We start from the raw sequence: 16,230 nt of genomic DNA on the forward strand, positions 1-16,230 counted from the left end.
GAGAGAACCAGAAGAAGACTGCTTTGAACCACAAACCGAAGGTGCTGCAGATAAAGGGAAGAAACTGCTACGCCAGTATGTATTGATAAGCAAAACGCGAGTATTATCCCCTTATTAAATGAGTCGCCAAATCTCAAACGCGTTCTGTGATTCCAATCCAGTGGTCGGTTTGGGCAGTCAGTTTACACACACACACACACACCCCACCCCCACTCCAAACACACACACGCAGAGGTGAGTAACGTAGTAGCAGTATTGATCCTCAATCGATAAAGGAACAACCACTTGCCTTCGAATCTCTTACTTATAACGCTTTTCTGTCTTTCTTTTTCCCTTCCAACTCTTCGCCTGCAACCTCGGCACCCAATACTGACAAGACTCAAAGGTGTGGAGTGAGAGATGTACTGACACACACACACGCACACACATACACACACACACACTACACGGTGACAGAAACAGATGCAGGTCACTGAATCGAAGAAGTCTGAGAACAAACAACACAAAGCTTTTAACTCACTCAGTACGGCCAGTCCTCTCTTCTCCTCTACATAGACCCCTCGGATGTCCAGTGGGTGTCTGAATGACCCAACCTTTAGCTTCCGTCGTCAGAATTGTGGTATTCTTTGTCAACATTCACCTCTTCCGTATAAGAGCCTTCCGTTTGCAGTATTTTGATGGTGGTAATTGGGGTGAAACGCTGTTAACGTCGTCTCTTTCGCCGTTCGTATGGAGAGAGTTAAGAGATGTCTCCCAGGTCCCATAGCATAGGATGATGTTCACTGCAAATTTGATGCCGAGGTACACCTGACCAGGGGACGAAACTGCAGTCCTATCAGGCAATCAAGGTTCTCCCCCCCCCCCTCCCCCCAAGCTAAAAGTCAAATGGCCTCCCCTTCACTGTCTTCGAAGGGTTTGAAATCCTCATTTCCAACAACTTCCCCCTCCTTCACCCACCCTCTCCCATGCGCACTACTTCCAACACGCCTCCCCTCTCCTTCTCCCCACCCACTTTTGAAATCATCTCAGTACAGTCAGTTTCAATGACGGGAGAGGGTGTTTTTTTTTCCTTCACGTTTTTTAATACAAGTTACTTGTTTTACTTGGTGGCAGAAGAAGAACAACAACGACGACAACAGCGCATGAATGAAGAATGATATGGATTCTTATAATTATAGTAACTATCATCGGTCGGAGACTAAGCTCTAAGCGCTTCACACAAAACACGGGATCATTTGCACAACAGGCTGCCTACCTGCATGGAGCTGACTGACGGCTGCCACTGGACGCTCATCATTCGTTTCCTTTGTCATTCAATTAAATTTCAGGCACACACACACACATGCACACTCAAACAGACTTGTAACATGTTACATGTATGAACGTTTTATCTATTTACCCTGTCACGTAGACAGCCATAATTCGTTTTCGGGGATGTGCATGCTGGGTATGCCGTTCTTGTTTCTAAAACCTACCGAGCGCTGACATGGATAACAGGATCTTTAACGTATGTGTTAGATCTTCTGCGTGCGTATAAACACGAAGGGGGCTCAGGCACTAGCAGGTGTGCACATAATTTATGCTGACCTGGGAGATCGGAAAAATATCCACCAGGCGCCGCTACCGTGATTCGAACCCGGGAACCTCAGATTGAAAGTCCAACGCTTTATCCACTCGGCTATTGCTCCCGTCAACAACAACAACAGCAACACACACACACACACACACACACACACACACAACCACAAAAAGGGGCGTGGGGATTTGGAGGTGGGGGGGGGGGGGGCGCTGCACTGTAGCAACGTGCTGTCCCTGAGGAGAGCGTCTGGAATTTGACACTGGGAAATATGTTGTGACGAAGAGAAATACTACGCAATACAATGCAGTACAATATAATAATATACAGTGCACTGTAATACAAGACAATGTAATAAAATGCGATACATGACAATGCAATACAATATAATGCAACACAATGTAATAAAAGACACCGCAATACAATGCGATGTAATGCAATGCAATGCAATACAAAACAATGCAATGCAATGCATCGTAATGCAGCGCAATACAACACATCCACTGCGCTTGTGCAGAAAGCCCTTATTGCAGCCTCAGCTCTAAATGCATTGATTATATATTATTGTCCGCAGCATTCCGATGATACGGTTCATTCACATTAGTTTTAAAATTCAGAGTGATATGTCTACTCGGAATGTGGCGGAGCTATAATTATGAGGCCGAATTTTTTTTTCTTTTTTCTTTGTTTTTTTCTTTAAAGAAGATGAATGAACAGCATTTTTGGACGACGACTGATATAAATTCACTTTTATACGAACATCATGAACATTTCTTCTTCTTTTTTTTTTTTTTTTTTTTTGTTTGTTTGTTTGTTTGTTTGTTTGTTTTTTGTTTGACATTTTATGAAAAAAGAACAAGATAATGAATACTTAGCTTAGAAAATATATAGATAAATAAATAAATGAAATTAACGATAGCAAATCACCAGCTTTCACACACACGCATACATACATACATAATGTTCTCCTGGAAAGCATCTCTAGAGAGATTTCCACACTGTTTGTTTCCATGACCTAAGTACGCAACAAATTAATCTACTGCAAGTAAAATCTATAGTAGTTAAAGCTAAACAAGCAAACAACAATAACAATAAGAAAAAATGAGGCACATGAATTTAAACAAAAAAAAAAAAAGAAAAGAAAAAAAGAAAACGAATAACAAAGTCAAGCAAAGCACACACAAAAACAGAAAAAAAAGCAACAAACACTGACAGATCGTTTTGAATAAGACAAAGATATATATATATATATATATATATATATATATATATATATATATATATATAATATATATGTGTGTGTGTGTGTGTGTGTGTGTGTCTGAGTGTCTGTGTGTGTGTTGTGTGTGTGTGTTTGTGTTGTGTGTGTGTGTGTGTGTTGTGTGTGTGTGTGTGTGTGTGTGTGTGTGTGTGTGTGTGTGTGTGTGTGTGTGTGTGTGTGTGTGTGTAAGAGAATGCAATAAGCAAAGAAAGAAGAGCAAGCTGAACAAAAAACATAGAAAGGGGGAAAAAAAAAAGAACTCGAAAGTAAGTTTCCTGGAGAGCATGCAATAAAGGTTTTCTGAAAGGTCTCCGATGATGCCACATGATCTATTCAGAAGACAAAATGGCCAGTTCTTCTGAAACATCTCATATTCCCTCATCTCATATTACGTTTGCGTTATTGTTTTCTTTCGCGGCTTAATGTTTTGGTGGCAGTAGTTCGATATTCATGCACATGGGGATGATGGGATATATACAGAGACTCTGGTTCCTCTCAGAACATGGTTCTGGACTTCTAAGGGATTTCATTGTCGTTCCGAAAAGGTTAGGGTTGGATTTCTTCTTCTTCATCATCCTCCTCTTCCTCCTCCTCCTCCTCCTCCTCTCTCTCTCTCTTGGCATCCGTCCAACTCCCCCCTTCTGTCTGTTTCTGTCTCACTCTGTCTATGTCTCTTTTGGTCTATCTGTCTCGTTCTCTCTCTCTCTCACTCCAAGTATGTTCAGCTCTATGATACATAATAATGCTAATACAAGTTTTAATGGACTAAAGTTTTTATTGCCTTTTCCGAAAGTTGTCTGCAATGATTTGCTGGTTTCGTGTGACGATAATTGTAGTCCTTCTTCTTCTTCTTCTTCTTCTTCTCTCTCTCTCTCTCTCTCTCTCTCTCTCTCTCTCTCTCTCTCTCTCTTTCGTTTTATTTTCTTGTGTGTGTGTGTGTGTGTGTGTGTGTGTGTGTGTGTGTGTGTGTGTGTGTGTGTGTGCAAAAATAGAGACAAAGATTAGTATGGTGAGAAAGTTATTCAATCTACACACGGATTGTTGTTGTTGTTTTGTTTGATATTTTGGTTGTTTTTTGGCTAGTGCTTTTCTTGTCTTTTCTTCTTCTTCCTTTTTTTTCTAAAACTTTTAGATCCACAAAAGATTACTCTTGTAAAGCACTATTCATTCCCAATAGCAATAAATCCCAACGGCCTCTGTAGCTTCTGGTCCGAAAATAACTAAACCTAAAATACCCACAAAACCAAACAAATCCACAGAGAGTTTGGAAAGCAGCTGAGAAAAAGGTCACATACAATTATCAACCTCTCTGTCTCTGTATCTGTCTCCCTGTCTCTCTCTGTCTCTCTATCTCTCTCTCTCTCTCTCTTTCTTTCTTCTCTCTCTCTTACCAAACTAAGCCTTAACATGTCATGAGATGTGTGTGTGTGTGTGTGTGTGTGTGTGTGTGTGTGTGTGTGTGTGTGTGTGTGTGTGTGTGTGTGTTTGAAATACACGGACACAAGATAGAGAACGCGAGAAAAAACACATACAAAGAACAGGGACAGCGACAGAGTAAAATATAAGATCTCTTTTCCTCCTATACCCCTCGTTTTCTTTTGAAATAAAATCCTAACCCTATGAGCCGCAGACATTCTCAATCTTCAGCATCCAATTTCACTTTTGCTTTGACACGTCCATCAAAATAAGGGGATGACGTTGGGGGGTGGGCCAAATGTCTGGAACCAATCCTTCAACCCGCATCCTCTCTAGGACCTGATCTCTGGAACTCACTAAACACCCTGTGATCTGTCAACACTGTTCTCTCTCTCTGTCTCTGTCTGTCTGTCTGTCTGTCTGTCTGTCTCTCATCCATCTGTCAGTCTGTGTGTGTGTGTGTGTGTGTGTGTGTGTGTGTGTGTGTGTGTGTGTGTGTGTGTGTGCTCCTTTTCATATTCTTTCTGAAGGATTTTTTACCATTAAATATATATGTGTGCTATTGTAACTGATGTAAATGAGCAAGGACAGGTTGGAAGAATGGGCCATGCCTAAAATCTTAATCCTTGAATAAAAACGTTTTGAGTTCTGAGTTCACTGAGTTCTCTCTCTCTCTCTCTCTCTCTCTCTCTCTCTCTCTCTCTCTCTCTCTCTCTCTCTCTCTCTCTCTCTCAAGGGCTGGAGAAAGCAATTGTTTGCTTTCTCTAATGCTATCGGAAATAAAATTAATTAATTCATTCCTTCCTTCCTTCCTTCATTCATTCATTCATTCATTCTCTCTCTGTCTCTGTCTCTGTCTCTGTCTCTCTCTCTCTCTCTCTCTCTCTCTCTCTCTCTCTCTCTAGCTCTCACTCTATCTCTACCATTACTATATTTATATGCATTATTGTCATGAATGCAGATATGATTTTGTACGTGTAAATGCTTACTGTGCAACACACACACACACACACACACACACACACACACACACACACACACACACACACACACACACACACATCCAGCTCGGCAATACTAATGAAAGCAACCAAACAACTAAACGCTTTTGATCTGTCCGGCCATAAGCCGTAGTTGATCATTAATTTTCATTGCCTTGGGAATGATGGTGACTGAAGAGGACAGATCCTTTTTTGTTGTCGTTGCTGATGCTAGTCCATTATCCTGGAACCAGGAAACTCCTTGTGAAGGCAATACCTCCTCTCGTTTTCTCTTGGGTTATATATATATATATATATATATATATATATATATCCAGTAGGTTTTAGTTCTTTTGTTAGATGAATAATTTACAGCTGAGCTTCCAAGGCTCACGTTTCGTACTCCTGTATGTTGGGTGGAGGGAGGGTGCGGGGGGTTGGGGTTGGGGGTGGGTGGGCGGTGTGTGTGTGTGTGTGTGTGTGTGTGTATGTGCGTGTGTGTGTGTGTGTGTGTGTGTGAGGGATAAAATGCACTGTGAAAGCGGATGGTTTTACCATTCTTTGACTGCCTTTCTATTCCCATTATTGATGAAAGTATCACAAATTCATTTGTTTTGGTTGATTTATATCAGAAGGAAGAAGAAGAACGAGAACAAAAAAGAAGAAGAAGAAGAAGAAGAAGAAGAAGAAGAAGAAGAAGAAGAAGAAGAAGAAGAAGAAGAAGAAGAAGAAGAAGGTCATCATCATCATCATCATCATCATCATCATCATCGCCATTATTACGACGAAAGCGCGAACCGCGAAAAGCAAATCTGCAATTTAGAAATAGAAACCGTTCAAAACAAACAAACTGAAGGTAAAACTACCAGAAGATCGAAAAGCTTCTACATTTTTTCAACAGAGAAAAAAAAGAAGAAAAAAAAAAGAAAAAAAAGAGGAGGGGTGTGTCGGGGAGGAGGGGTGGGGTATATAAAGAGGCGGGGAAAAAATAGAAGAAAAAGAACAACAGTAGAAGCTCACTTTCCACTCAATTAAATTGCACAAGCTTTTTTTTTCACAATTTGTTTTCCACCGGCAAGGGAAGACAGAATGGGAAAAAGAAAGGAAGACAGACGGAAAGAAACGAATGAAACGCAACTGAAAGAGAGAGAGAGAGAGAGAGAGAGAGAGAGAGAGAGAGAGAGAGAGAGAGAGAGAGAGAGAGAGAGAGAGAGAGAGAGGAAAACTAAAAGGAAGTTCAAGCTATGATCAATAACGTAACGATCTGTCGAAGTCTTTTCAAGCAGATTGTTTCAGGGGCAGCAATTGTTTCCAATGCCGCTAGGAGGTTAACGCTAAAAGAGTTTGTGAGGGTGGAGGAGTGGTGGGGGTGGCAAATTGTTCCGTGTCATCATTCCTCCTCCTCCTCCTCCTCTTCTTTTTGTTCCTTCTTCTCTCTTTTTTCTGCTCTTCCCTTTTGTCCCTTCTTTCATCTAACCTCCGTCATTCTGATTCCCTCGCATCTTTTAAATCTCGTCTCAAAACCCACCTTTTTTCCCTCAGCAGTACGTTCAATTGTGGCAGGTCCACTTCCTTTGCGTTAGCTGTGCTTGAGTATGTGTGTATACATATGTATGTGTACATAACTACATGCATGTATATGAATGTGTATTGTGTGCGCGTGAGTTTATGTAAGTTTGTGCTTGCCTATGTGTGCGTATGTGTTAGGGTAGCTGTTAGATACACATGTATTGTTAAAATGTATGTATGTAGTGTGTGTGTGTGTGTGTGTGTGTGTGTGTTGCGTGTGTGTGCGTGCATGCGTGTGTGTGTGTGTGTGTGTGTGTGTGTGTGTGTGTGTAGTCACATTTTGGTGTGTGTATGTAACATAGATGTAATGTTTTATGTTAACAAAGCGTTTTTGTAAAGCACCTAGAGCAGATTTCTGGATAGTGTGCTATATAAGTATCCATTATTATTATTATCTAATTTTCTTCGCCGTCTTCGTGTGTGTTTGTGTGTCTCATAGAACAACGACGGCAGATGTGTTAGTGTTATCATCTTCACCGTTGGAAATGAAAGATTCATTCATTCATTCATTCATTCATTCACTCATTCTATTCTATCTAACACAAGAAGTAAGGTAGCAGAATGGTTAAGACACAATACAGTGTTTGTGAGGGAACGTGAGGTCTAATCTTGGTCTTGTCCTTTCCTTCAAGTTCGAATAAAAAAAAAAATAAATAAAACACCATAAAACAACACGAACAAGAACAACAACAAAACCTGAGCAGTTAGTCATTCGAGTGACGCCATAAACCAAGATCCCTTATGCAGCACGTTCTTGGCACACTGAAAAAAGAACCCGTGGCAACAAAAGTGTTGTCCTCTGGCAAAAATTCTAACAGAAAATAACTCTCTTGGCGGACGCGTAACCACTCTACATGGCCACTATCTATAATAGTAATAATAATAAATTAATATTTTATTTTTATACAGCGATATGATACAAGCGTAAGCAGGCTCTAAGCGCTTCATAATCCAGTACCTAAAGTGAAACAAGAAAGCATATAAAAAGTAGTAGAAACATAAAACATAATCATCAACATTATAAAAACACAATGCATAAAACTCAAAAAGTGACATACTCTCAATACTACAATTGTTACACTCCAACACTCATCACAAACACACACACAGAGACATACACATGATTAAACGATAACAGCAATTTTCACTTAAAATACATACATGTAAAAAGGAGCATAATTGTAATTTGCATGCCATAGATCTTGTAAAAAAATGTAGAATAAAGTTTTGGATAGAAAAGGTAAAAGGGGTAAAAATCGGCAGTCATTCTCCCTTTCAAACCACACCACCACTATCCATCAACCCACCCCCATTCTCTCTTCCCACCCATCACACACACTCACATTTCCATGAGCCTGGGACAACAGCACTATTTGAGTTAACTATCTATCTATCTATCTATCTATCTATCTATCTATCTATCTATCTATCTATCTATCTGTCTGTCTGTCTGTCTGTCTATCTATCTATCTATCAACCCATTCATTTATTTATCAAATATCTCATTTATGTATTTGTTTATTTACTTATTTACTGAGTTATCCATCTATCTATCTTGATTTCACTCGATTCATTCATGTGTAGCATTCATGCTAGGGTTTTTGTTGTTCTTGTTGTTTTTCCCTTGGTGTGTGTGTGTGTGTGTGTGTGTGTGTGTGTGTGTGTGTGTGTGTGTGTGTGTGTGTGTGTGTGTGTGTGTGTGTGTTACTTGCTTCCGTTTCCTACAGATGTGAGTGATGTTGTGTCTCTCAGTTTGACGCTGTGTTATACTTGTAAATTATACATGTATTGAGTATAACAACATTTATATGCATATGTGTTTGTGTGTCTCATAGACCAACCGCGTATGTGTAAGTCGGCCAAAGTGCTAATATCTTCACCGTTGGAAAATAAGGATTCATTCATTCATTTATTCATTCATTCAGTCCATCTATCTATACACCCATCCATTTATTTATCATAATTGTGTCTCATTTATTTATTTGTTTATTTACTTATATACCCATCCATCCATCCGTCTATCTGTCATTTATTTATTCATTTGTTTATTTATTCATTTATACAGCTAGGTACAGCACCCATGTCACTGAAGGTTGACCAGATCATGGGTCTGTTATCCATGAACCTACTGTTCTTTATGTTCGGTGGTAGGATAGGCCATATTTTCTACATATCACAGGGGGAATCCCCAGCTATTCTTAGGCTCCATCTTTTCTGTGTTTGTAGCAGAAGGGAATTTTGCACTCTAAATTGGCGGTGAAAGGGTTAAAGTGCGCGGTGGATGGATGGGGCAGCCCCTTCCTTTCCCAAGCAATAACAACAACAATAACAACAAAACCAACAACAGCAACAACACCAAACCACCACCACCACCACCAACACCAACAACAACACCATCACACGAACACCACGACCACCACCATCAACAACAACAACAACAACAACACCACAACCATCACCACCATCAACACCACCACACCACCACCACCACCAACAACAACAACACTACCACCACCACCAACAACAACAGCAACAACAACAACAGCGACACCACCACCACCAACAACAACAGCACCGCAACCACCACCACCACCAACAACAACAACAATGAAAAAACGCACGCTCAAAACAAACTCGAAAGGAAAGTAGAAATAATCAGAGAAAAACAGGATCGACTTAAAGGTGATTCTCCCTTCAAGCTGCTTTGAAATCCTTCGCATTGCAGAGATCGTAGGTGGCCTTCCGTGTTCATTGCCGTTTTTCCGTCCCTCACTGGGGTTTTTTTTTCTCCTCACCTCCCTCTCATCCCCTCTCTCTGTTTCAGTTTCAGTAGCTCAAGGAGGCGTCACTGCGTTCGGACAAATCCATATACGCTACACCACATCTGCCAAGCAGATTCCTGACCAGCAGCGTAACCCAACGCGCTTAGTCAGGCCTGATAAATAAGCAAATAAATGTAAAACATGAAATCACACATTCACACATACACCCACACATGCATAACAGATATGCACCAAACATGCACTTTCACAGATATGAAAGCACAGTCAAATACACATAAACATACATGAGCCCCAACACACACACACACACACACACACATTACTCTGCACCTCCTCTACCCCCTCCTCCACATACATTTCTAGGCTACGTATCGCAGCTTCCACGGCACACACACACACACACACACACACACACACACACACACACACACACACAGATGAACACTTACTTGTACAAGCACACACACATACGCCCATATCCCCCGCCCCCAACCCCACACACATATATACAAAGATATATATATATACACACACCCGCACGTTCCAATATCCTGTTGCTCCCACAGTGTAGGCATGCATACACTCACATACCTCATCCCCCCCTCACCCCCGCACCCCCACCTCCTTCTGTGTGTGTGTGTGTGTGTGTGTGTGTGTGTGTGTGTGTCTGTGTGTGTGTCTGTGTCTGTGTCTGTGTCTGTGTGTCCGTGGTAAACTTTAACATTGACATTTTCTCTGCAAATACTTTGTCAGTTGACACCAAATTTGGCATAAAAATAGGACAAATTCAGTTCTTTCCAGTCATCTTGTTTAAAACAATATTGCCCCTCTGGGATGGGCACAAAAAGATTAAAAAAAAGAAGCCAAATTATATGCAAACTGCATTTACTGTCATATTTATTTTTTTTATTCTCTAAACTTGGCACTTTGATCTGACATTCTGACACAACAAGAGCAGTCATTATTATCAATTATTTGTTCAAACAGGAACTTCTTTTGCTAAGCATGGAAGTTTTATTTATTTTGCAAACGACAACAACAACAAAGAAGAAGAAGGGGTGGAAGAGGAGGAGGAGGAGAAGGAAGAGGAGGAGGAAGAGGAAGAGGAGGAGGGGGAAGACGAGGAGGAAGACGAGGAGGAATAGGAAGAGGAATAGGAGGAGGAAGACAAAGAGGTGGAAGAGGAAGACAAGGAGGAGAAGGAGGAGGAGGAGGATGAGAAGAAGGAGGAAGAGGAGGAGAAAAAGGAGGAGGGAAGGGGGAGGAGGAGGAGGAGGAGGGGGAGGAGGAAAATACAAATACACGAAATCAATATGTGAACACGGAGCCCAGTGACAGGAAACGACAGGCGAACTGTCCTCTCAAATCAGGTTACATGTAGCACAACCAGGGATAGGCTGTCGTCCCCATCTCCCCCTCCCCTGCCCCCCCCCCCCCCCCATCCCCCCCACCCCACCCCCCACATACACACACACACACACACACACACACACACACACACACACACACACACACACACACACACACACACACACACACACACACACACACACACACACACACACACACACACACACACACATTCCTTGCTGTGAATCAAAAACCAAAAAGAAGAATACCCGATATAGAATATTCCCTTGCTATAAGATTACGGAAACCGACTGAGAAAAAAAATACAACGCGAAACAATTACAAAGTGTAGTTTACTGCATCGTGGAAAAAAAAAAATCAACGTTTACACCACTCTTTCCAGATACTCCATAGTGCTGGGTTGCGAGGGAAAAATGTATTTAGACTGAGAAAGAGAGAGAGAGAGAGAGAGAGAGAGAGAGAGAGAGAGGGGGGGGGGGGAAAGAAAGAGAGATTCAAGATTCAGGATTCAAAACGTTACTACTGCTAATGATAATAAAGATCATCATCATCATCGTTGTAAAAAAAAAAAAATCATTAAAGAGAACACATTCAGACACTCACACCCATCCACCCTCCCTCTCTCTCTCTCTCTCGCACACACACACACACACACACACACACACACACACACACACACACACACACACACACACACACACACACACACACACACACACACACACACACACACCTATTGATACAACAAAAACATCAAAAACTAAACCATAAAGGGCCGAACAAAAATGGAAGGAGATTCACAAGTAATGCAGCTCCGAAAAAAAACAAAACAAAAGACGTTACATATCAAAACAACAACAAAACAACATCAAACAAGCAATGAAACCTGTTTGTTGTAACGTAGGAAGAAGGAGAGCACTTGTAAAGAAAAAGATAAATAAATAAATATAAAAAAACTTTTGTGCAGAATCTTAAGAGGCTTAAAGGTGCGTGGGTCTTCGAAACTTCTGGTGTAGAAATGACGCAAATGCTTCGGACAGGTTCTTCCTGTTTAACACGCGCCAAAAAGGAAACGTTGTTTTCAGGCAGCAACAGTGTGTGCGAGCGAGTGGAGGTGTGTGTGTGTGTGTGTGTGTGTGTGTGTGTGTGTGTGAGAGAGAGAGAGAGAGAGAGAGAGAGAGAGTGTGTGTGTGTGTGTGTGTGTGTGTGTTCCGTTTTGTCTGTCTGTCTGTCTGTCTCTCACTGTCTATCTGTTAGTCCGTCTGTCACACACGCACACATACACACACACACGCGCGCGCGCGCGAACACACACAGAAACACACACAAACACCCCACCCACTCACACCCACACTCACACAAACACCAACACACCCACCCACCAATACCCCCCCTCCCCCCGCCCCCCAACCCCCGCCCAGCCCACTCCCAAACACGCACACACCTGCGATGCCTATCTGAAGGCCCAGGAGAACAGTGAAGCTATGGGGCAAGCTCCTCTCCTCCAGGAGGGTCAGGGGTGGTCCATCAGGAAACCTTAGCGCTGCCGGGAGTCGCTGCAGTCGCCCGGATGTGGCCGTCCTTGGGCAGACGGAGAGGGACACGCTCCCCGACTTTGGCCTTGCTCAACCATCCTCCCCTCCGTCCCCCCCTCCCCTCCGCCCTTCCCCCCTCCTCCACGCCCCTCCTTCCACCCCTTGTGACACCTTGCGACAGTCCACCTCCGTTTCACTAAACCTCAACCCACACTCAGAGATGGTAGGATTCCAGCTGTTATGACGTGGTTGGGTCGGTGGGGGCAGGGGGGAGGGGGCGTTGAGGGGTGTTAGGAGTAGAGTAGAGTGTGGGAGGGGGTGTTGGGAGGAAGGAGGTTAGTGTGAGGTGGGAGGGGTGTTGGTGTTGGTTGTTTGTGTCAGTCTGTCTCGGGAGACAATGGAACTCTGCGCATGTTTTATTCAAGTTGTTGAGTTGCAGCGCCTGCTGTGGCTGTACAGTCCGATTCTGGATCGGCAGACTCTGTTGCAGTTGTCGCAAGTGAAAGTCGCGCCCAGTGGCTCAGAGGGTACAGATTCTGCTCTCTGCCGTCTGCGCTCTCTTCCCTCTTCCCAGTTCTGTTCTCTCCTCCTCGCTCCTCTGGACACATGCCTTCACGGTCTCCTGGTGCACAGTCCCTTCTTCCTAGCACTGCAGTAGCAGCTGGTGCAGGTGGAGTAGCACGGTCCTTTTTCCAGCTTTGATGACTTCAGGTGGGATGCCATCTTTTCCCGGAGCTTTGCCACAGACGAGAGAGTCGATGGCCATGCTGAGTTCCTCTTCAGAGGGCGGGATGTCGAGTTCTTCCATGACAGGGACGTTGGGGATGCTTTCCACTGCTGCGTCTGCGACAATGTTTTCTCTTGAATAGAGCTCCTGGTAGTGTTCCGCCCATCTCTCTACCTGCTTGCTCCGGTCTGTTATGTTGGTGCCGGAAGCTGACTTCAGTGGTGCGATCTTGTTTACGCATGGGCCGAAGGCTTTTTTCATGTCGTCGTACATGCCACGGGTGTTGCCGTAGTCAGCGGAAAGTTGGATGTTCTGACAGAGGTTCAGCCAGAAGTCGTTGGCGCAGCGTCTGGCAATCCACTTAGTGTTGTTTCTGGCCTTCTTGAGTGCGGCGTGTGTCTTCTTAGAAGACTGTCATTTGTCGTTGATGAGCGCCACTCTTTTGGCTTCTATTTCTGGTTCCAGAACGGCAATGCTGGTCTTATACCAATCTGGATTCTGCCTCTCTCTTTTTCCGAAGGTATCCGTGGCGGAGTTGTTGATGGCGTCACGGAGATGATTCCATCTCTCTTCAGCACTGCCGGCAGGGCAGTCTTTGAGGGCATCCTCGATGGAGTTGGAGAAACGGTCGCACAGGTCTGGTGTTGGTGGTGGTGTTATAATTGCTGTGCGGGGTTGGTGGGGGGAGGAAGGGGAGTGGGGTGGGTGGTAGGGTGACGGTGTTTTATACATAAATACATTGTATATATATATATATATATACATAGAGAGAGAGAGAGAGAGATGTACATACACACAGAGATAACCCCTCCCCCCCCCCCACCCCACACACACAGACCTCAGGACAAAGCAATTGTTGATGAACACCTGTGTTAGGCGGAACAGGACTGGGAAAAAGTCAAAAGAAAATATAGATATATATATATATTACATACATACATACATACACACGCAAGCAAGCAAGCGCGCACACACACACACACACACACACACACACACACACACACACACACACACACACACACACACACACACACACACACACACACACACACACACACACACACTTGAAATGATACAATCAGCAGACGCCTTTTACGTGCACTCTCTATTGATCAGAACAAAATCTAAACAAAAACAATAGAGGTCTGTTTTTGATTTTCATTTATTCATTGATTTATTTTCATTCTCTATTTTCTGTTTATTCTTTTCCGTTTTTTCTTTTCTTTTATTTTCTTTTATTTTATGTAGTTTTATTTTATTGCTCTTTTTATCTTTCTTTTTTTTCTTCTTCTTTGTCTTCTGAAATCTCACATCGCTAAGCGAATGGCTGGATTAACGAAATGAACACACGACCTTTTATGTCCTGCCGCCTGTGTTTTTTTTTTTTTATTTCTTTTTTTTTTTTTGTAGGCGTGTAGCTTTTACGAGATGAAATGTTTCAGCCTATCAATAGCACCACCGGCTAGAAGAAACCTGACAAATTTGAACGTTCCCAGAGGGAACCTTTATTGGCTGTTTGATTGAGAAAAAGAAGGAAGAAGCTTCTGATTGGTTGATCCACGACACGACACACACGCTAGTCAATGTGTGTGTGTGTGTGTGTGTGTGTGTGTGTGTGTGTGTGTGTGTATGCATGTGAGGTGAGGCAGTGAGGTTGTGACGGCGTGGGTGGTGGCGGGGTGTTCCTGCGTGTGTGTTCAACGTGTCAAAAAAAAAAAAAAAAAAAAAAAAAAAAAAGATCCAAGACGAAGAAGAAGAAGAGGAGGTGGAGGAGGAAGAAGACGAAGAAGAAGAAGAAAGGAAACAACGTCACAATGCCATTGCCTAAAGCTCAAAGCGTTCACAGAACCCCAAACGGCCAAAATGAAATGATGTCGCCTGTCGACTTGACTTGGTAATGGCATTTCCAAAGATACCACTCTTTTCTTTCTCCCGCATAAGACGAAAAAAATCAAAGAAAAAAACATCGACAAAAAACATACAAACAAACAAAAAAACAAACAAACAATTTTTTTAAACAAAAAAAAACAACAAAAAACCGCTACACTAGAAATGTCAGAACAAAAGCGAATCAAGAAGCTCAACAGGTTGTGAAAAACACCAGTGTGATGGGAAGAACTGCATTGTATCGTAGTAAATGTATACCTAATACCAATAGATTTCTCTTTGTAAACTTCGGGCTGCTCTTTCCAAGGAGAGCGCCTTACAACAGAGTAGCGCCACCTTTTTTTTATTTTTTATTTTTTTTTTTTATCTTATCTATATTTCATTTATTTGTGTACTTGTAATTCATGTTCTGCCTGCAAGTGTATTCATTTGTTTTCTCATTAAAATGAATTTTTTGAAACATAATTTTTCCAGGGAAAAACCCTTTTGTTGCCGTGGATCCTTTTACGAGCGTTATGCGCATGCTTCACACAGGTCCTCGGTTTGTCGTCTTATCCGAATGACTAACGTCCAGACCACCGTTTTCAGGTCAGTTCGAGGTGGAGAAAATACTGGCGAATGTGAGATTCAAACCAATGCCCCCAGAGTCTCCTGCTTCCTACACAGACGCATTACCACTCGGCCACCAACCCACGTGAGGGGAATTGGGATAGTAAAGATGATAGCCTGTCCTCATCGTCTTTGGTCCAATTCTTCGTCAACGCGGCCCCGTTACAGAATCGACAGGGCGTTGGACTTTCCAGTGTTCGTGGTTCGAGCAGGTTTTGTGGCCTCAAGGGGGAAGGTGGCAGAATGGTTAGGACGCTCAGCTGCTAATATAGAGAGTCCATGAGGGTGTGGGTTCGAATCCCGCTCTTGCCCTTTCTCCCGACTGGAACATCAAGCCGAGCGTCTAGTCTTTCGAATGAGACAATAAACCGAGGGCCTGTGTGCAACACGCACTTGGCACACTGAAAAAGAGCCCATGACAGTAAAAGTGTTGTCCTCAGGCAAGAGTCTGTAGAAGAAATCCACTCTAATAGATTCACAAGTATATAAGCATACACTCAAAGCCTGACAAGC

This window comes from Babylonia areolata, chromosome 18, assembly GCF_041734735.1.
Source record: "Babylonia areolata isolate BAREFJ2019XMU chromosome 18, ASM4173473v1, whole genome shotgun sequence".
Lineage (NCBI taxonomy): Eukaryota > Metazoa > Mollusca > Gastropoda > Neogastropoda > Buccinidae > Babylonia > Babylonia areolata.